The following is an 18,280-nucleotide window of genomic DNA, read 5'->3' as shown; positions in this document are numbered from 1 at the left end:
AACACAGCACCTGACAGGCAGTGTGACTCTTACCTGGTTTTCCAGAGCTGCTTTTTCCTTTGTCCCAGATGAGGAGCGTTAGAAAGAATCTGGACAGTTTGACCAGACACTGAGTGGATTTTTCTGCACAGAGAATAGGAAATTGTCATCATTAGAATTTTCCAGGAGCCGATACATCCTGAGACTTATAATTCATATTTTTACAGTTTCAGAGAGGATTTAAAATTGTGATGTAGTGCTTAAGAGCATAGGGGTTGTGGTCATGCTACCATGTTTAATGCTATCAATGGCCCTACCTATAACTGTGTACGTTTGAGTTCATTATATAATCTTTCTGGACTTGAGACTCTTCATCTTTAATGGGATTGTATTACCAAGACCAGTAGAAGGAGAAGTGTATAAAATGATATGTATGGATATGTGATTAGGATAGCACTTGATACACAGTAAGTGACTAATAAACAATGGCAACTATTCTATAATAACCCAGTCTCTGAGGTGGGTAGAGTGACTTGAAGTTCCTGTCCTTTCAAGTCTAATGAAATTAAACCTATCTTTATATTTCCATCTTCAACTTTAATCCAAATAAGTAAGAAATGCAACAAGTGCACATTTTGTCCTAGCTCTCTAACATCTGATTTGTTATTTTTAACATATTTTAATTCAGATTCTTTTTTCTAAAACTTCCTCATCTTGATATTGTTTTAGATAACAAAGTTAATTTTTCAGAAGCTATTGAAAGAATACTGACATAGGAGAATGGTAAATTCAACTGCTACCGTATACAGCATTTACAGTTATGCTATAATATTGCATTTAACATTTCCACATCCACAAACTAACATATGGCAAAAGAAAGAATATAAAAGTTAAGAAAGTGTGACACAAGTCACAGAGTCTTCTGAGTCAACTATGCCCACTTAATTGTCTCTAATTATATTTGATGTCATCAATGGCATTAGATTCCTGTCTCAGAATTGTTCAGAAATAAATGAAAAGGACAAAGCTCTGAACTTTTATGATTGCAGTCATGGTTTCCTGTCAATCCTAAAATGAACTAAATCAATAAGACAATGGAAAAGAAAGTTCTGTTATCCATTAAGAAGGATAAAAATGGAAACAAAGAAAGGCTAGAACATCATTGAAGGGAGCAAAAAGTTACTGAAGTCTGAAGAGAACATAATTCCCAGATAGTTACAAAAGGGAATTGGCTTATGTAGAATCGAAGAATAAATTTTGTACTGATGAATAATAATCAGATATGTTGGATGGATTTAAGGAACTTACAGAAATGGTAGTTATAAATAATGTTTTAATTTTGTAATTGGTCCTAACAATAATTATTTAATAAGATATATGCAAATGTGACTGCTAGGCATAAATGAGTATGTAAAAATGCAAATGAAATTTACTACTGAAATATAGTTACAATACACTAGTTATAATGACAACCTTACTAATTTTTCTTTAATATATATAGATATATTCACATATATATGCAAAATGAAGCAAATTCTATATTCTGTTACTTTTGAAACAATTATTTTCAGAATTAGTTGAGAACGAAATAGTTGGAAGTGTGGCTAGTGAGGCACAGGAAGGCAAACTTCTCAAAATCACTACCCCAGAAGTGACAGAGTCCACAGATCAGTACTGAACTTTAAATAAAGTGCAGTTGGATATTGTGTGTTTAAATTTATGTTTAATTGAAAATATTCTTATGATAGTCTGCAGATAATATATTGCAAATTTAAACTCTCTGTCATTTTGATGTGTTTCCTTGAAGACTATAAAGTTGTATTTAGAATATTGGTGCAAATGAGGAAAGTTATTAGAATTTCTCTTCTGATTTTCTCATTTAACATATTCCAAAATGGTTCATTTTCTAAATGCTCATATTATCAGTGTTTTATAACATTTTATGCTAATTCATAAGTCTTATTTATGTAATCATTATTCTATTATTGGATATTTTAGCTATTTCTTCCATTTTTGCTAGTATTACTTATACCCTGAATCTAATTTCATTTCATGAGATAACTAGTATTAATAATGCACACATATTTAAGGCCATTGCTGGTTGTTCACACTTGTAATTCTAGCTCCTTGGGTTACTGAGATTGGATGGATCACAGATTGATGATAGCCTTGGTAAAAACAAAAATTTGAATCCCATTCCTCCCCATCTCAATGGAGAGAAGCTCGGCATTGTCCCTTTTATTCCAGCTAACACAGAATGGCAGTCCATGTCCGTGGGCAAAAAACAAGACACTATCTTCTAAATAACCCTAAATATCCAAAGTAAAAAGACTAGAGATGTGACTCAAGGGTGAGGTCCTGAGTTCATACCTTACTATCACCACCACAACCAAAAAAGGAGAAGTGAAGCATGTGACTCTAGAATTATTTACTAATATATTTTTCAAAATAATTATAGGAGAGAGCCAGTTTATTTGCAATTTTACCAGGTATACATTAAAAATCATGATTTAAAAATATTTTATTATTATATTGATTCAATTTCCAGCTCACTCTGGTATATGTGTATATGTTATTTAAAATGATGCTGACATTAATATTTTATATAATCCTTTTGAGGTAAACTCTGCAAACCATATACATAATAATAATATATTTGACTCTTGCAGGTCTGACAGCTTGACCAGTGTTACTTTCTCTAGTTTAGACCTGGTAGTTTACTGAATGACACATGGCTACTAGGGAATGAAGCATGGATGGCTAGCATTTGGTTGCAAAAACTCAACATTTTTTTAAAAATTAAGTTTTCACTTGGAATAACTTTGGATTAACAGAAAACTTGCTAAATAGTATAGAAACATCCTGTGAATCTCTCAGTTAGTTAAGATTGGGAAATAAACGTGGATAAATTTTGCTTCTTTAAACTCCAGATTGTATTTATGTATCTAATTTTCCTATAGCTATGCTTTTCCTCTTGTATTCAATCCAGAATGTCTTATTGTATTACTTTTGTTTTTATTCATATATACATACAATGTTTGGGTCATTTCTCCCCCCTTCTCCCCGCCCCCTCCCTTAACCACACCAACTTCTCCCTCTCCCCCACTACCGCCTCTCTTCTAGGCAGAAACTATTTGCCCTTATGTCTAATTTTGTTGTAGAGAGAGTATAAGCAATAATAAGAAGGACCAAGGGTTTTTGCTAGTTGAGATAAGGATAGCTATACAGGGAGTTTCCTGTGCATGTGTGTTACCTTCTAAGTTAATTCTTCTCAAACTATCCTTTTCTCTAGTTCCTGGTCCCCTTCTCCTATTGGCCTCTGTCGCTTTAAAGTATCTGCATTAGTTTCTCTGTGTTGAGCTCAAGAAATGATATCTAGTTTTTTGGGTGTCTTACCTATCCTCATACCTCCCTTGTGTGCTCTTGCTTTATTGATCAAAGTCCAATCCCGTTGTTATGTTTGCCCTTGATCTAATGTCCGCATATGAGGGAGAACATACAATTTTTGGTCTTTTGGGCCAGGCTAACCTCACTCAGAATAATGTTCTCCAGTTCCATCCATTTACCTAAAAATGATAACTTTTCATTCTTCTTTGTGACTGAGTAGTATTCCATTGTGTATAAATACCATATTTTCTTAATCCATTCATTGCTAGTGGGGCTTCTTGGCTGTTTCCATAATTTGACTATTGTGAATAGTGCTTCAATAAACATGGTTGAGCAGGTGCCTCTGGAGTAATCTGAGTCAAATTCTATTGGGTATATCCCCAAGAGCAGTATTGGTGGATCATATGGTAGATCTGTTTAGATTTTTAAGGAGTCTACAAATTTTTTTCCAGAGTGATTGTACTAGTTTAAATTCCCACCAGCAGTGTAAGAGGGTTCCTTTTTCCCCACATCCTCACCAACACCTGTTGTTAGTGGTGTTGCTAAAAATGGCTATTCTGATAGGGGTGAGGTGGAATTTTAATTTGCATTTCCTTTATTGCTAGGGATGGTGAGCAATTTTTAATGTGTTTTTTGGCCATTTGAATTTCTTCTTTTGAGAAAGTTCTCCTTAGTTCACTTGCCCATTTCATTATTGGTTCATTAATTTTAAGGTGATTTAGTTTTTTGAGTTCCCTAAAAATTCTGGTTATCAGTCCTTTGTCTGATGTGTAGCTGGCAAATATTTTCTCCCACTCTGTGGGTGTTCTCTTCAGTTTAGAGACCATTTCTTTTGTTGAGCAAAAGCTTTTTAGTTTTATGAAGTCCCATTTATCTATGCTATTTCTTAGTTGCTGAGCTGCTGGGATTCCATTGAGAAAGTTCTTTCCTGTACCTATTACTTCCAAAGTATTTCCTACTTTTTCCTGTACCAACTTTAGAGTTTGGGGTCTGATATTAAGATCCTTGATCCATTTTGTGTTAATATTGGTATAGGGTGATATACATGGATCTAGTTTCAGTTTTTTGCAGACTGCTAACCAGTTTTCCCAGCAGTTTTTGTTGCAGAGGCTGTCTTTTCTCCATCATATATTTTTCACCCCTTTGTCCAAGATAAGTTGATTATAGCTGTGTGGCTTCATATTTGGGTCCTCTATTCTGTTCCACTGGTCTTCATGTCTGTTTCTGTGCCAGTTTTTATTTCATGAAGGTTTTTTTTCTTTTATTACTCACATGTGCATACAAGGCTTGGGTCATTTCTCCCCCCTGCCCCCACTCCCTCCCTTACCACCCACTCTGTCCCCTCCCTCTCCCCCCCACCCCCTCAACCCAGCAGAAACTATTTTGCCCTTATTTATAGTTTTGTTGTAGAGAGAGTATAAGCAATAATAGGAATAAACAAGGGATTTTGCTGGTTGAGATAAGGATAGCTATGCAGGGCATTGACTCACATTGATTTCCTTTGCATGTGTGTTACCTTCTATGTTAATTCTTTTTGATCTAACCTTTTCTCTAGTTCCTGGTCTCCTTTTCCTATTGGCCTCAGTTGCTTTTAAGGTATCTGCTTTAGTTTCTCTGCATTAAGGGCAACAAACACTAGCTAATTTTTTAGGGGTCTTACCTATCCTCACCCCTCCCTTTGTGTGCTCTCGCTTTTATCATGTGCTCAAAGTCCAATCCCATTGTTGTGTTTGCCCTTGATCTAATGTCCACATATGAGGGAGAACATACAATTTTTGGTCTTTTGGGCCAGGCTAACCTCACTCAGAATGATGTTCTCCAATTCCATCCAGTTACCAGCAAATGATAACATTTCATTCGTCTTCATGTCTGCATAAAATTTCATTGTGTAGAGATACCACATTTTCTTAATGCATTCGTCTGTGGTGGGGCATCTTGACTGTTTCCATAACTTGGCTATTGTGAATAGTGCCGCAATAAACATGGGTGTGCAGGTGCCTCTTGAGTAACCTGTGTCACAGTCTTTTGGGTATATCCCCAAGAGTGGTATTGCTGGATCAAATGGTAGATCAATGTCTAGCTTTTAAAGTAGCCTCCAAATTTTTTTCCAGAGTGGTTGCACTAGTTTACACTCCCACCAACAGTGTCTGAGGGTTCCTTTTTCCCTACATCCTTGCCAACACTTGTTGTTGGTGGTGTTGCTGATGATGGCTATTCTAACAGGGGTGAGGTGGAATCTTAGTGTGGTTTTAATTTGCATTTCCTTTATTGCTAGAGATGGTGAGCATTTTTTCATGTGTTTTTTGGCCATTTGAATGTCTTCTTTTGAGAAAGTTCTGGGTAGTTCACTTGCCCATTTCTTTATTGGTTCATTAGTTTTGGGAGAATTTAGTTTTTTAAGTTCCCTATATATTCTGGTTATGAGTCCTTTGTCTGATGTATAGTTGGCAAATATTTTCTCCCACTCTGTGGGTGTTCTCTTCAGTTTAGAGACCATTTCTTTTGTTGAACAGAGCTTCTTAGCTTTATGAGGTCCCATTTATCTATGCTATCTCTTAGTTGCTGTGCTGCTGGGGTTTTGTTGAGAAAGATCTTACCTATACCTACTAACTCCAGAGTATTTCCTACTCTTTCCTGTATCAACTTTAGAGTTTGTTGTCTGATATTAAGATCCTTGACCCATTTTGAGTTAATCTTGGTATAAGGTGATATACATGGATCTAGTTTCAGTTTTTTGCAGACTGCTAACCAGTTTTCCCAGCAGTTTTTGTTGAAGAGGCTGCTATTTCAACATCGTATATTTTTAGCTCCTTTGTCAAAGACAAGTTGGTTATAGTTGTGTGGCTTCATATCTGGATCCTCTATTCTGTTCTACTGGTCCTCATGTCTGTTTTTGTGCCAGTACCATGCTGTTTTTATTGTTATTGCTTTGTAATATAGTTTGAAGTCAGGTATTGTGATACCTCCTGCATTGTTCTTATGACTGAGTATTGCCTTGGCTATTCGTGGCCTCTTGTGTTTCCATATAAATTTAACAGTAGATTTTTCAATCTCTTTAATGAATGTCATTGGAATTTTAATGGGAATTGCATTAAACATGTAAATTACTTTGGGGAAAATGGACATTTTTACTATGTTGATTCTACCAATCCATGAGCATGGGAGATCTCTCCACTTTCTATAGTCTTCTTCAAACTCTTTCTTCAGAAGTGTATACTTTTCCTTGTAGAGGTCTTTCACATCTTTTGTTATGTTTACACCTAGGCATTTGATTTTTTTTGAGGCTATTGTAGATGGAATTGTTTTCATACATTCCTTTTCCGTTTGCTTATTGTTAGTGTATAGAAATGCTAATGATTTTTCTATGTTGACTTCATATCCTGTGACCTTGCTATAGCTATTGATGATGTCTAGAAGCTTCTGAGTAGAGTTTTTTGGGTCTTGAAGGTATAGAATCATGTCATCTGCAAATAGGGATATTTTGACAGTTTCTTTACCTATTTGTATTCCTTTTATTCCTTCTTCTTGCCTAGTTGCTGCCTGTCTTCATGGTTAAGTTGGGTCTCACTTTCTGTGTGCAGAATCCCTTGAAGAATCCTTTGTAGTGGTGGCTTTGTGGTCACATATTGTTTTAGTTTCTATTTATCATGGAAGATTTTTATTGCTCCATCTATTCTGAATGATAGTTTTGCTGGGTAGAGTATCCTTGGGTTGAGTTTATTTTCATTCAGTGCCTGGAAGATCTCACCCCACGCTCTTCTTGCTTTTAATGTTTCTGTTGAGAAATCTGCTGTGATTTTGATGGGTTTACCTTTGTATGTTACTTGTTTTTTCTCTTTAACAGCCTTCAGTATTCTTTCCTTAGTTTCTGAACTTGTTGTTTTAATGACGATATGTCGCGGAGTAGTTCTATTTTGATCTGGTCTGTTTGGTGTCCTTGAGGCCTCTTGCTTCTGTATGGGAATATCTTTCTCTAAATTTGGGAATTTTTCTGTTATAATTTTGTTGAATAGATTACACATTCCCTTCACTTGCACCTCTTCTCCTTCATCGATGCCTATGATTCTCAAGTTTGGTCTTTTGATGGAGTCAGTGAGTTCTTGTATTTTCTTTTCACAGGTCTTGGGTTGTTTATTTAATAGTTCTTCAGTTTTTCCTTTTATTACCATTTCATCTTCAAGTTCTGAGATTCTGTCTTCTGTTTGTTCTATTCTGCTGGATTGGCCTTCCGTTTTGTTTTGCAGTTCTGTTTCGTTCTTTTTTCTGAGGTTTTCCATATCCTGGATATTTTCCTCTTTAATGTTGTGTATTTTTGTCCTGAGTTCATTTATCTGTTTATTCATTGTGTTCTCTCTTTCAGTTTGGTGTTTATTCAGTGCTTCTATGGTTTCCTTTATTTCTTCTTTTGGTTTTTTAAATTCTCTATTTTTGTTGTCTTGGAATTTCTTGAGTGTCTCCTGTACATTTTGGTTGACCCTATCCAGTATCATCTCTATAAAATCCTCGTTGAGTACCTGTAGTATGTCTTCTTTTAAATTATTCTTGTGGGCTTCATTGGGTCCTTTGGCATAGTTTATCTTCATTTTGTTGGAGTCTGGATCTGAGTACCTGTTTTCTTCATTCCCCTCTGGTTCCTGTAGTAATTTTTTGCTGTGGGGAAGCTGGTTTCCCTGTGTTTTCTGTCTTCCTGTCATTGTCTTTGGTGTTGTTACTGTCCCTGTACTGTGTGCAATTAAGTATTTTCTATCTTGTAATAATTACAATGGTAATATTTAGAATGGAAGGGTGAGCTGAGATGGAAAGCAAGAAGTTAAAGAAAAGGGAAAACAAATACTCAGACAAGAGGGAGAAAGCAAAGCAAGGTTTCAGACAAGAAAGTTTCAAAGTTATAAACAGGGAGCGTTAGTGTACTAATTGACAGTAAGCTGAACAGACATTACAGGGACAGAGATAGGATTGAAAATCAAAAATAGAAAAATATTAAGATAGGAATAAAAATAAAAAATAAGTAAATGAAAAAATATCTATATATTAAAAATTAATTAAAATGGAAAATACAAAATTAAAAACAAAAAACAAAAAACCCTCCAAGTTCAAATGCTATGAACTTTCCGTCTTAATAATTTGCATGTCCTTCTCAGTCTCTATTCCTGGAGATGGTGCCTCAGATGTTGTTCTGTAGTTGTCTCATCAATTGGGATGCATAAAGTAGAACAAAACTACACACACACACACACACACACACACAAGAAAAAAAAATACCACCTAGTGTCCCAAATTCAAATGCAATATAGTTTCAGTAAGTTTTTCTGTTTGCAGGTGTAATTCGGTTGTTCTCTCATCAAAGGTAGGGAGAAAAAGAAAAAAAAAGGTCTGGAGACAGTTCTGAGAATGGTATCTGCAGCTGTGGCTGTCCTGCCCGCTGCTGTCAGCCTGATGTTGCTGGTGGCATTATTTATACAGATCTCTGGGGTGAGCTTAGCATTCACCTGGCCCTGCAGGCTTTGTTTGCTCAGAGTTCTCCTGTGCGGGAGCCTCTGCTACAGGCTTTCCCCTTTCCAAGCACTGGGAAAGGTGCCACTGCACCCGCGTTGTCAGGCCTGCATGTTTATTTACAGTTCATGTGAGAGGTGGGTCTTCCATCCTCTCCTGTGGAGTTTTCCTCCCTCTGCCACTCTCACAAGCTTCCCTGCTTCTGGTTGCTGGATGCGTGCCCTGCCCCCACTCCCACCAGAGCCTCTCTGGCCCGCCTGGCTGGTTTATTTACAGTCCCAGGATGGGTTCCCTTCCCCCAATCTTCAGCACTCAGAGCGTCCTATCCTCTTTCCTGTGTGTCTTATTTGTTCTTATTGCTTATTACTCAGTTTCTCGTTTTTTCCCCAGTGGAGGTCAGTCTGTCCAGGGGGCTATGCTGCTCAGACCCAGGCTTGTCTGTGGGAGTACTGCTGTACTGTGAAGCTCACCTGGCCCGCATCTTCCCAAGCCATCTGGGCGCTGGTGAATGGAGGCCCGGGGGCCCTCCTTGTTTCGCCGTGTAATGTGAAGTGGAGATTCTCTGCGCCGGCTGGATGTGTGGAGGGGTCAAAGTTATGCCTTTTCTCAGTGATTATGTCTGCAAAGTGTGTCTCCGGCTTCTCTGCATGATTTCACTATAGGAGGCTCGCTTTCTGCTTCCTCCCTCTAGCCGTCATCTTGGAATCCCCTATTTCATGCAATTTTAGTTGCTATTGCTTTGTAATATAGTTTGAAGTCAGGTATTGTGATACCTCCAGTGTTCTTTTTACTGAGTATTGCCTTGGCTATTTGTGACCTCTTGTGTTTCCATATAAATTTAACAGTAGATTTTTCAATCTCTTTAATGAATGTCATTGGAATTTTGATGGGAATTGCATTAAACATGTAGATTACTTTTGGCAGTATAGACATTTTTACTATGTTGATTCTACCAATCCATGAGCATGGGAGATCTCTCCACTTTCTATAGTCTTCCTAAATCTCTTTCTTCAGAAGTTTATAGTTTTCCTTGTAGAGGTCATTCACATCATTTGTTAAGTTTACACTCAGGTATTTGATTTTTTTTGAGGCTATTGTAAATGGAATTGTTTTCAAATATTCTTTCTCAGTTTGTTCATTGTTAGTGTATAGAAATGCTAATGATTTTTCTATGTTAATTTTATATCCTGCTACCTTGCTATAGCTGTTGATGGTGTCTAGGAGCTTTTGAGTAGAGTTTTTTGGGTCTATAAGGTATAGGATCATGTCATCTCCAAATAGGGATATTTTGACAGTTTCTTTACCTATTTGTATTCCTTTTATTCCTTCTTCTTGCCTAGTTGCTCTGGGTAGGACTTCCAGTACTATGTTGACTAGGAATGGAGATAGTGGGCATCCTCTCATTCCTGATTTTAGAGGGAATGGTTGCAGTTTCTCACCATTAAGTATAATGCTGGCTGTAGGCTTGTTATATATAGCTTTTATAATGATGATGTATTTTTCTTCTATTCCTAGTTTTCTTAGAGCTTGTATCATGAAATGGTTTTGGAGCTTATCAAAGGCTTTTTTTGCATCTATTGAGATGATCAAGTGGTTTTTGTTTTTGCTTCTGTTAATGTGGTTTATTACGTTTATTGATTTTTGTATGTTGAACCAATCCTACATTCCTGGGATGAAGCTTACTTGTTCATGGTGAATGATCTTTTTGATGTGTTGTTGAATTTGGTTTGCCATTATTTTGTTGAGGATTTTTGCATCAATGTTCATTAAGGAGATTGGCCTATAGTTCTCCTTTTTGGAGGTGTCTTTGCCTGGTTTTGGGATAAGTATAATACTGGCTACATAAAATGTGTTAAGCAGTTTTCCTTCCCATTCTATCTTGTGGAACAGTTTAAGGAGGGTTGGTATCAGTTCTTCTTTAAAGGTCTGATAGAATTCAGCAGAGAATCCATCAGGTCCTGGACTTTTCTTTTTAGGGAGACTCTTGATTTCTCCTTCAATTTCAATTTTGTGTTATAGATCTATTCAGGTGATGAATGTACTCTTGGTTCAGTTTTAGATGATCATAAGTATCTAGATATCTGTCCATTTCTTTAAGATTTTCAAATTTATTGGAATATAAGTTCTCAAAGTAGTCTCTGATGATTTCCTGGACTTCCATAGTGTTTGTTGTTATCTCCCATTTTGCATTCCTAATTCTACTAATTTGGGGTTTTTCTCTCCTTATTTTGGTCAGGTTTGCCAGGGGTCTATTGATCTTGTTTATTTTTTCAAAGAACCAATTTTTGTTTCATTAATTCTTTGTATTTTTTTTGTTTCTATTTCATTGATTTCAGCACTATTTTATTATTTCTCTCCTTCTACCTGTTTTGGGATTTCCTTGTTCTTGTTTTTCTTGGAGTCTGAGATATATCACTAGGTCATTGATTTAAAATCTTTCAGTCTTTTTAATATATGCACTCATGGCTATAAACTTTCCTCTCAAGACTGCCTTTGCTGTGTCCCATAGGTTCCAGTAGGTTGTGTTTTCATTTTCTTTGACTTCCAGGTACTTTTAAATTTCCTCTTTTATTACATCAATGACCCATTGTTCATTAAGCAATGAGTTATTCTGTTTCTAGCTGTTTGCATGTTTTTTGTCTTTATTTTTGTTGTTGAGTTCTAGTTTTATTGAATTGTGATCAGGTAGAATGCCTGGTATAGTTTCTATTTTCTTATATTTGCTAAGGCTTGCTTTATGCAGTAGGATATGATCTATTTTGGTGAAGGTTCTGTGGGCTGCTGAGAAGAATGCATATTGTGTAGAAGTTGGATGAAATGTTCTGTAGATATCAATTACATCCATTTGATCTATGGTATATTTTAGAGCTAGGATTTCTTTATTGACTTTTTGTTTGGATGACCTATCTATTGATGATAGTGGGGTGTTACAGTCTCCCATGACCATTGTGTTGGAGTTAATAAATGCTTTTATGTCCCTCACGGTATGTTTCATGAAAATGGGTGCATTGACATTGGGTGCATATAGGTTGATAATTATTATTTCCTTTTGGACTATTTCCCCTGTTATTAGTATGGAATGTCCTTCTTTATCTTGCTTGATCAATGTAGGTTTGAAATCTACTTTGTCAGAGATAAGTATTGCTACTCCTGCATGGTTTTGGTGGCCATTTTCTTGGTAAATCTTATTCCAGCCTTTCATCCTAAGCCTATGTTTATTTCTGTGGGTGAGATGGGTCTCCTGTAAGTAACAAATTGTTGGGTCTTCCTTTTTTAATGCTGTTTGTTAAACAGTGCTTTTTGATGGTGGAATTAAGTCCATTAACATTAAGTGTTAGTACTGATAGGTATATGGTGATTCCTGTCATTTCATCGTCTTAGTTGTTTGAGGGTTTGATTGTGTATACCTAAATCATTGTTACTCTATTTTCTTTTCCTGTGGTTTGGTTCTGCCTGTCCTTTCATGGTTATGTTGGGTTTCACTTTCTGTGTGCAAAATCCCTTGAAGAATCTTTTGTAGTGGTAGCTTTGTGGTCATATATTGTTTTAGTTTCTGCTTTTCATGGAAGGCTTTTATTTCTCCATCAATTTTGAATGATGGAATAGAGTATCCTAAGGTTGAAGTTATTTTCATACAGTGCCTGGAAGACCTTACCCCATGCTCTTCTTGCTTTTAATATTTCTGTTGAGAAGTCTGCTGTGCTTTTGATGAGTTTACCTTTGTATGTTATTTGTTTTTCTTCTTTTACAACCTTCAATATTCTTTCTTGAGTCTCTGTACTTGTTTTAATGATAACATGCTGTGGGGTAATTCTATTTTGATCTGGTCTGTTTTGTGTTCTGGAGGCCTCTTGGACCTGTATGGGCATAGATTTCTGTAGATTTGGGAAATTTTCTGTAATTATTTTGTTAAATATATTACACATTCCCTTTGCTTGCACCTCTTCTCCTTCTTCAATGCCCATGATTCTCAGGTTTGGTCATCTGATGGACTCAGTGAGTTCTTGCATTTTCTTTTCACAGGTCTTGAGTTGTTTAACTAATAGTTCTTTGGTTTTTCCTTTAATTACCATTTCATCTTCAAGTTCTGAGGTTATGTTTTCTGTTTGTTCTATTCTGCTGGATTGGCCTTCCATTTTGTTTTGCATTTCTGTTTCATTTTTTTTCTGAGATTTTCCATATCCTGAGTCCCTTTCTCTTTACTGTTGTGTATTTTCGATCTGAGTTCATTTATCTCTTTATTTATCTTGTTCTTTGTTTCACTTTGGTGTTTATACAGTGCTTCTATAGTTTCTTTTATTTGTTCTTGTGCTTTCTTTAATTCTCTATTTTTGTTGTCTTGGAATTTCTTGAGTGTCTCCTGTACATTTTGGGTGATCATATCCAGTATCATCTCTATAAAATTCTCATTGATTACTTGCAGGATTTCTTCTTTCAGAGTGTTCTTGTGGGCTTCATTTGTGTTCTTTGGTATAGTTTATCTTCGTTTTGTTGGAGTCTTGATCTGAGTATCTGTTTTCTTCATTTCCCTCTGGTTCCTGAACTAATTTATTACTGGGAGGAAACTGGTTTCCCTATTTTTTCCATCTTCCCATCATTGCCCTTGCTATTGTTACTGTCCCTGTAGTGTGTGTAATTCACCATTGTCTAGCATGTAATAATAACAATGGTGATATCTAGAATGGAAGGGTGAGAGGAGAGGGAAAGTTGAGAAGGTAAAGAAAAAGGGAAAAACAAACAATTGAAAAAACAAACAAATAAACAAACAAACAATAAAAAAAACCCGTGCCAAAGAAATAAAAAGGGAGAGATAGTGTACTAATCAATGGTAAGCTAAACAGGCATTAGAAATACAGAGAGAGGATTAAAAAAAAATCTCCAAGTTCTAATGCAAGAAAGTCTGTCTTAATAATTTTGGTGTTAGTCCCTTAGCCTCCAATTGTGGAGATAGTGTCTCAGAAGTAGTTTGGTCTTTGTCTCATCAAAGGGGAAAAACAAAACAAAACAAAACAAACCGAAAAAAAACCCAAAAAACCAAAACCAAAACAAAACAAAAATCCCAAGTTCAAATGGAATTTGAATCCTTCAGCTTCCAATTCTAGTTCTGTCATTGTCTCATCAAAGGAAGAGAAAAAAGGGAAAAAAAATCTGGAGACAGCTTTGTGAATGTCTATCTGAGGGTATGACTCACCTGCCTGCTGCTGTCAGCCAGGTGTTGCTGGAGGCTGTATTGATTGCAGATCTCTGGAATGAGCTTATCAATCACCTAGCCCTTCAGGCTTTGTTTATTTAGAGTTCTTCTGGGTGCAATGGCCACTATTACAAGCCTTCCCTTCTGCAAGCACACTGGGGGAGATGGTGCTGCACCCACCTTCTCTGGCCAGCTTGTTTATTTACAGATTGCTTGGGAAGTGCCTCTTCCCCATTGTCCAGTGGAACCCTCCTCATGATATTATTACAAGCTTTCCCACTCCAAGGTTGCTGGTTGGTGGCTGCCACTCCTGCCTTCTTAGGCTGGCTTGTTTATTTATAGTTCTGTGAGGGATCTCCCCATCCCCACTCTGTGGAGTGTTGTTTATTATTCATTTTTTTTCTCTTTTTTCCCTGGGTGGAGGTCAGTCTGTCCAGGGGGCTATGCTGATCTGGTCCAAGGTTGTCTGTGGGAGTACTTCATGCCTTTTAGCTCAGCTGGTAGTCTGCTTCTCTCTAGCCAGTAGGAGCTGGCATCTGGTGGTGCTGGAGCCCTCCTGGTTTCTCCATTTACCATGGAGTGGGGATGCTATGAGTGGGCTGGTAGGCTGGGGTTGTGTCTGAGTTTTACCTCTTCTTGGTGGTTTTTCCTGCAAGGTGTATCTCCAGCATCTCTACAAGATTTTACTTTAGGAAACACACTTTCTGCTTCCTCCCTCTGGTGGCCATCTTGGAATCTCCTCTCCACTTGAGTGTTTGATGCTGGGACACACAGCTGACCTCCTCTCTGAGTTCCTGCATGAGCCTCCAGGGCTGGAGAGCATGCTGCTATTTGTGTCCTTCAGCAGGCAGAAAGTTGGAGCCTCAAAGGCAACATGGTGACACAGAAATTCCCCAAAGTTCAGAGATAACTGGCAAGTGCAAAACACTCCAGACACAGCAGGTTGCTTCCAAAAAGTCAGGACCTCAACTCTCCACACATCTCAGCACCTGTCTGTATTCCCATTCAAGGCAGAATCCAGCAATCTGGCAGGAAATAGTATGACCATACATAAGCTGTAATAGCTGCACCCATTCTCTCAGTGACAGGCTCCAATCATTTGTATTACTTTTTAAATGACTTCAAATAATAAATTGTGTGATGATAAACAATGAGTACACTATAATTTCTGTTGTCAAAGTTTTGATACTAACTTTGGAAATTCTTTTGTTTGAGAAAAGGAGGAGTTGCTTTGCCTTTATTCAATGAGTATTTTAATTGTAGGTGGTATTGCTCTTAGAATACCACAGAAAAAGGAAGTAGAGAGATCAGAATTATTTAATCAATAAATTAATGTAGACACTTGTCTTTAAACCCAACTTGGTTTTCTTTGTACAGTGAGATCATTTGAAACCGAACTGGATGCAGGTGGTTCTGACGACCATAATAATGCTTTCAGGTTATACCCAGGAGATTTAAAAAAAGTGTTATGCATTAAAAAATATATTTCTGTACCTCAATTAACCAATGAAAATACTTTACATCTTAAACACATAAGAAAATAAGTAACACATTTAATCAGCCTTGGTCATAGTAAAGTAGGAATTAGGAGTAAAATGCTGTCATTTCTGCTCTGTGCCAATGACTGTATCAGCTTGTGCTCACAACACATCATCATCATTTCATCATCTCCTGTGCATCTGACAACATCAATACTTTCCTGGTATGACCTTATCTGATTCATAAAAGAACTGTATTAAGATGCATACTTATTAAGTGAATTTACAGAAGGGTAAATGAAGGTTTAAGGAACCTGCTCTATATCACAAAACAAGTAGAAGAGCCTGTATTTGCACAAGGGTCTACGTCATTTCACTGCATTCTCTTTCCTGCTTTAGCCTCAGGTTATGCTGGCCAGAGCTGGGTCATATATTGATACACTTTCCTCTATAATTCATAATTACATACTGACACAATGATTCTTTAGAATTTTTTAATGGCATATATTGACTTTTTCATAGCAAAGGGTTTTATCCTGACATTTTCATTTGCATATATGCATGTAATCTACTTTAATCACATTCACCCCTCTATTAATCTTTCTTATCCCCTTTTTTTCTACCCACTTTTCCCTTTCACCTTTCCAGTAGACCCCCCTTTACTTTCATGACCTTAAATTTTGTTTTGTTTTCCCATGGAAACTAGAATGTGTCTTATACTCTTGCTGCCATGGTGATAGTTTATGTATGGATGTGGAGTTCAAAGTACAGATACTGGGTCAGAATGAATCTGAGAACATGGTGGATGTGGTTATTTTAAAGTAAGCAAGACAAAGTGCTAGAGATGTAGCTGAGTGGTAGAGTGTTAGTCTATTATGTGTGAGGTTCTGGGTTCCATTCCCAGAACAAAAAGGAAACAAAAAGTAAACTGTATAAACTCCATGTGTTTGTTTCTTTAATATTTAAAATTTTCCTGTTAAATGTAAAGGGAAATTATAAAGTGAGCTTATTTTTAATTCTCACAATAAACACCATCATTCTTCATCATTTGCTTTGATTCTTTTGTCAAGATGCCTCATTCAAATATGACCAAGCAAACAGAGGCTTTAACATTTATAGGTAGATGGAAACTCTACAAAGACCATCCCAGCTTTGAAGATATTGATGGTAAAAAAAAAAAATCCTACTCCTTTCCCTGTTGATAAAGTAGAAAGTACTTGGGTATGAGGACAGAGGTTCTTTAACATCCCAGTTCAAGCATCTGTTGTTTGCTTGCACTTACTCTCTTGAAGAATGAGTTTCCAACCAATAAAAGAGGGATAATAGGACCAAGACTATGTCTAGTCAGTGAGTCTCATGTGATTGCTTTCTTTGCATTATTTCAGTTTGTCATTAAGACAGCACTTAGAAGGTGTTATTATTTTTATGTCTATTCCAATTTTCAAATGATGAATTAAAAATAACCTAAATATTTTGTGCATGCATATGATGTGTAATTTTTGTAGCCAGGAACTTTTACATAGATCTTTATCTCTTATAAAGATCAATTAATTTTTGAAAAAGCCCAGTTTGGACTTTTAACAAAACTTTGGGGGAATAGTCATAATTTGCAATTGCCTCATAAAATATGTGATTTTTTCTTCTGTTTGTAGCTTGACAGACCAAGGATTGAAGATGGCATGCTAGTCACCCCTGGCCCCATTTCTTGGCAACTGGAGGCATGACATACATTTAGTATTAGTCCCCATTTCCTTGTAACATGAATGATGCTTCAGAATGTTTCTCAACAATTTGTTTTAGGAAATCAAAATTATCAAAGCTGGCAGTTGGGTCAAAACTGTTTATCTTATTACCAAGTGTGGATTCTTCCATTTCCCTATATGAAAATGGTAGCTAATTTAAATATTAATAATTTACCTTAACTCTGCCTAACCTCTAAGTATTCACCTTAATGAATTTCTAATTTTGTATTCTCAGTGACAATAAAAGCACTCAAGATAATTTTACATTTGGATTCAATGAGCTATTGACTATATTATTTCAAACTGGCTTGAAGGAAATTCTCATACTTGGAAATTTATATGATCATTCTTTTACATAAATTACAAATTCAATGAGCTATTGACTATATTATTTCAAACTGGCTTGAAGGAAATTCTCATACTTGGAAATTTATATGATCATTCTTTTACATAAATTACAAGATGTGTAAGTGAATTTGTCTTCCTAAGGTTTTCACATAATCCAAATGTTGAAAAAAATACTCTTTGTTATATTTTTGATTGTCTACATTGCAATCAGGGGAAACATGCTAATTGTAGTAACCATTATTTGTAGCCCTGCATTGCTGTTCTCCCCAATGTACTTCTTCTTGGCTTTCTTGTCCTTGCTGGATGCATGCTTCTCCTCTGCCATGACCCCAAAGATGATAGTGGACTCCATCTATGGGAGGAAAGCCATCTCCTTTGAAGGATGCATGATGCGACTTTTTGTGAAACACTTCTTTGGTGGTGCAGAGTCATTGCAGCCATGGCCTATTGTCATTATGTGGCCATTTGCAAGCCCTTGCACTACTCTTCCATCATGAACTTGAAGCTCTGTGGCACTCTAATGGGAGTATCCTAGACATGTGCTTCTTGTATTACATTATACAAATTCTCTTCACCTTTCAGCTGCTCTTTTGTGGTCCCAATGTCATTGATCGTTTCATATGTGACTTGTACCCATTACTGAAGCTTGTCTGCACTGACAC

General features: G+C 36.6%; 1 pseudogene; it reads right to left on the bottom strand.

Annotated features, from left to right (window-relative positions):
* LOC141416789 (peptide chain release factor 1, mitochondrial pseudogene) overlaps positions 1–17,943 on the bottom strand; it is a 44,611-nt pseudogene extending 26,668 nt beyond the window's left edge.
* Between the last annotated feature and the right edge of the window lie 337 nt (positions 17,944–18,280).

This window comes from Castor canadensis, chromosome 1 (assembly GCF_047511655.1).
Source record: "Castor canadensis chromosome 1, mCasCan1.hap1v2, whole genome shotgun sequence".
NCBI lineage: Eukaryota > Metazoa > Chordata > Mammalia > Rodentia > Castoridae > Castor > Castor canadensis.
Note: the sequence above shows the minus strand (reverse complement) of the source record. Positions and strands in the feature narration are given on the sequence as shown.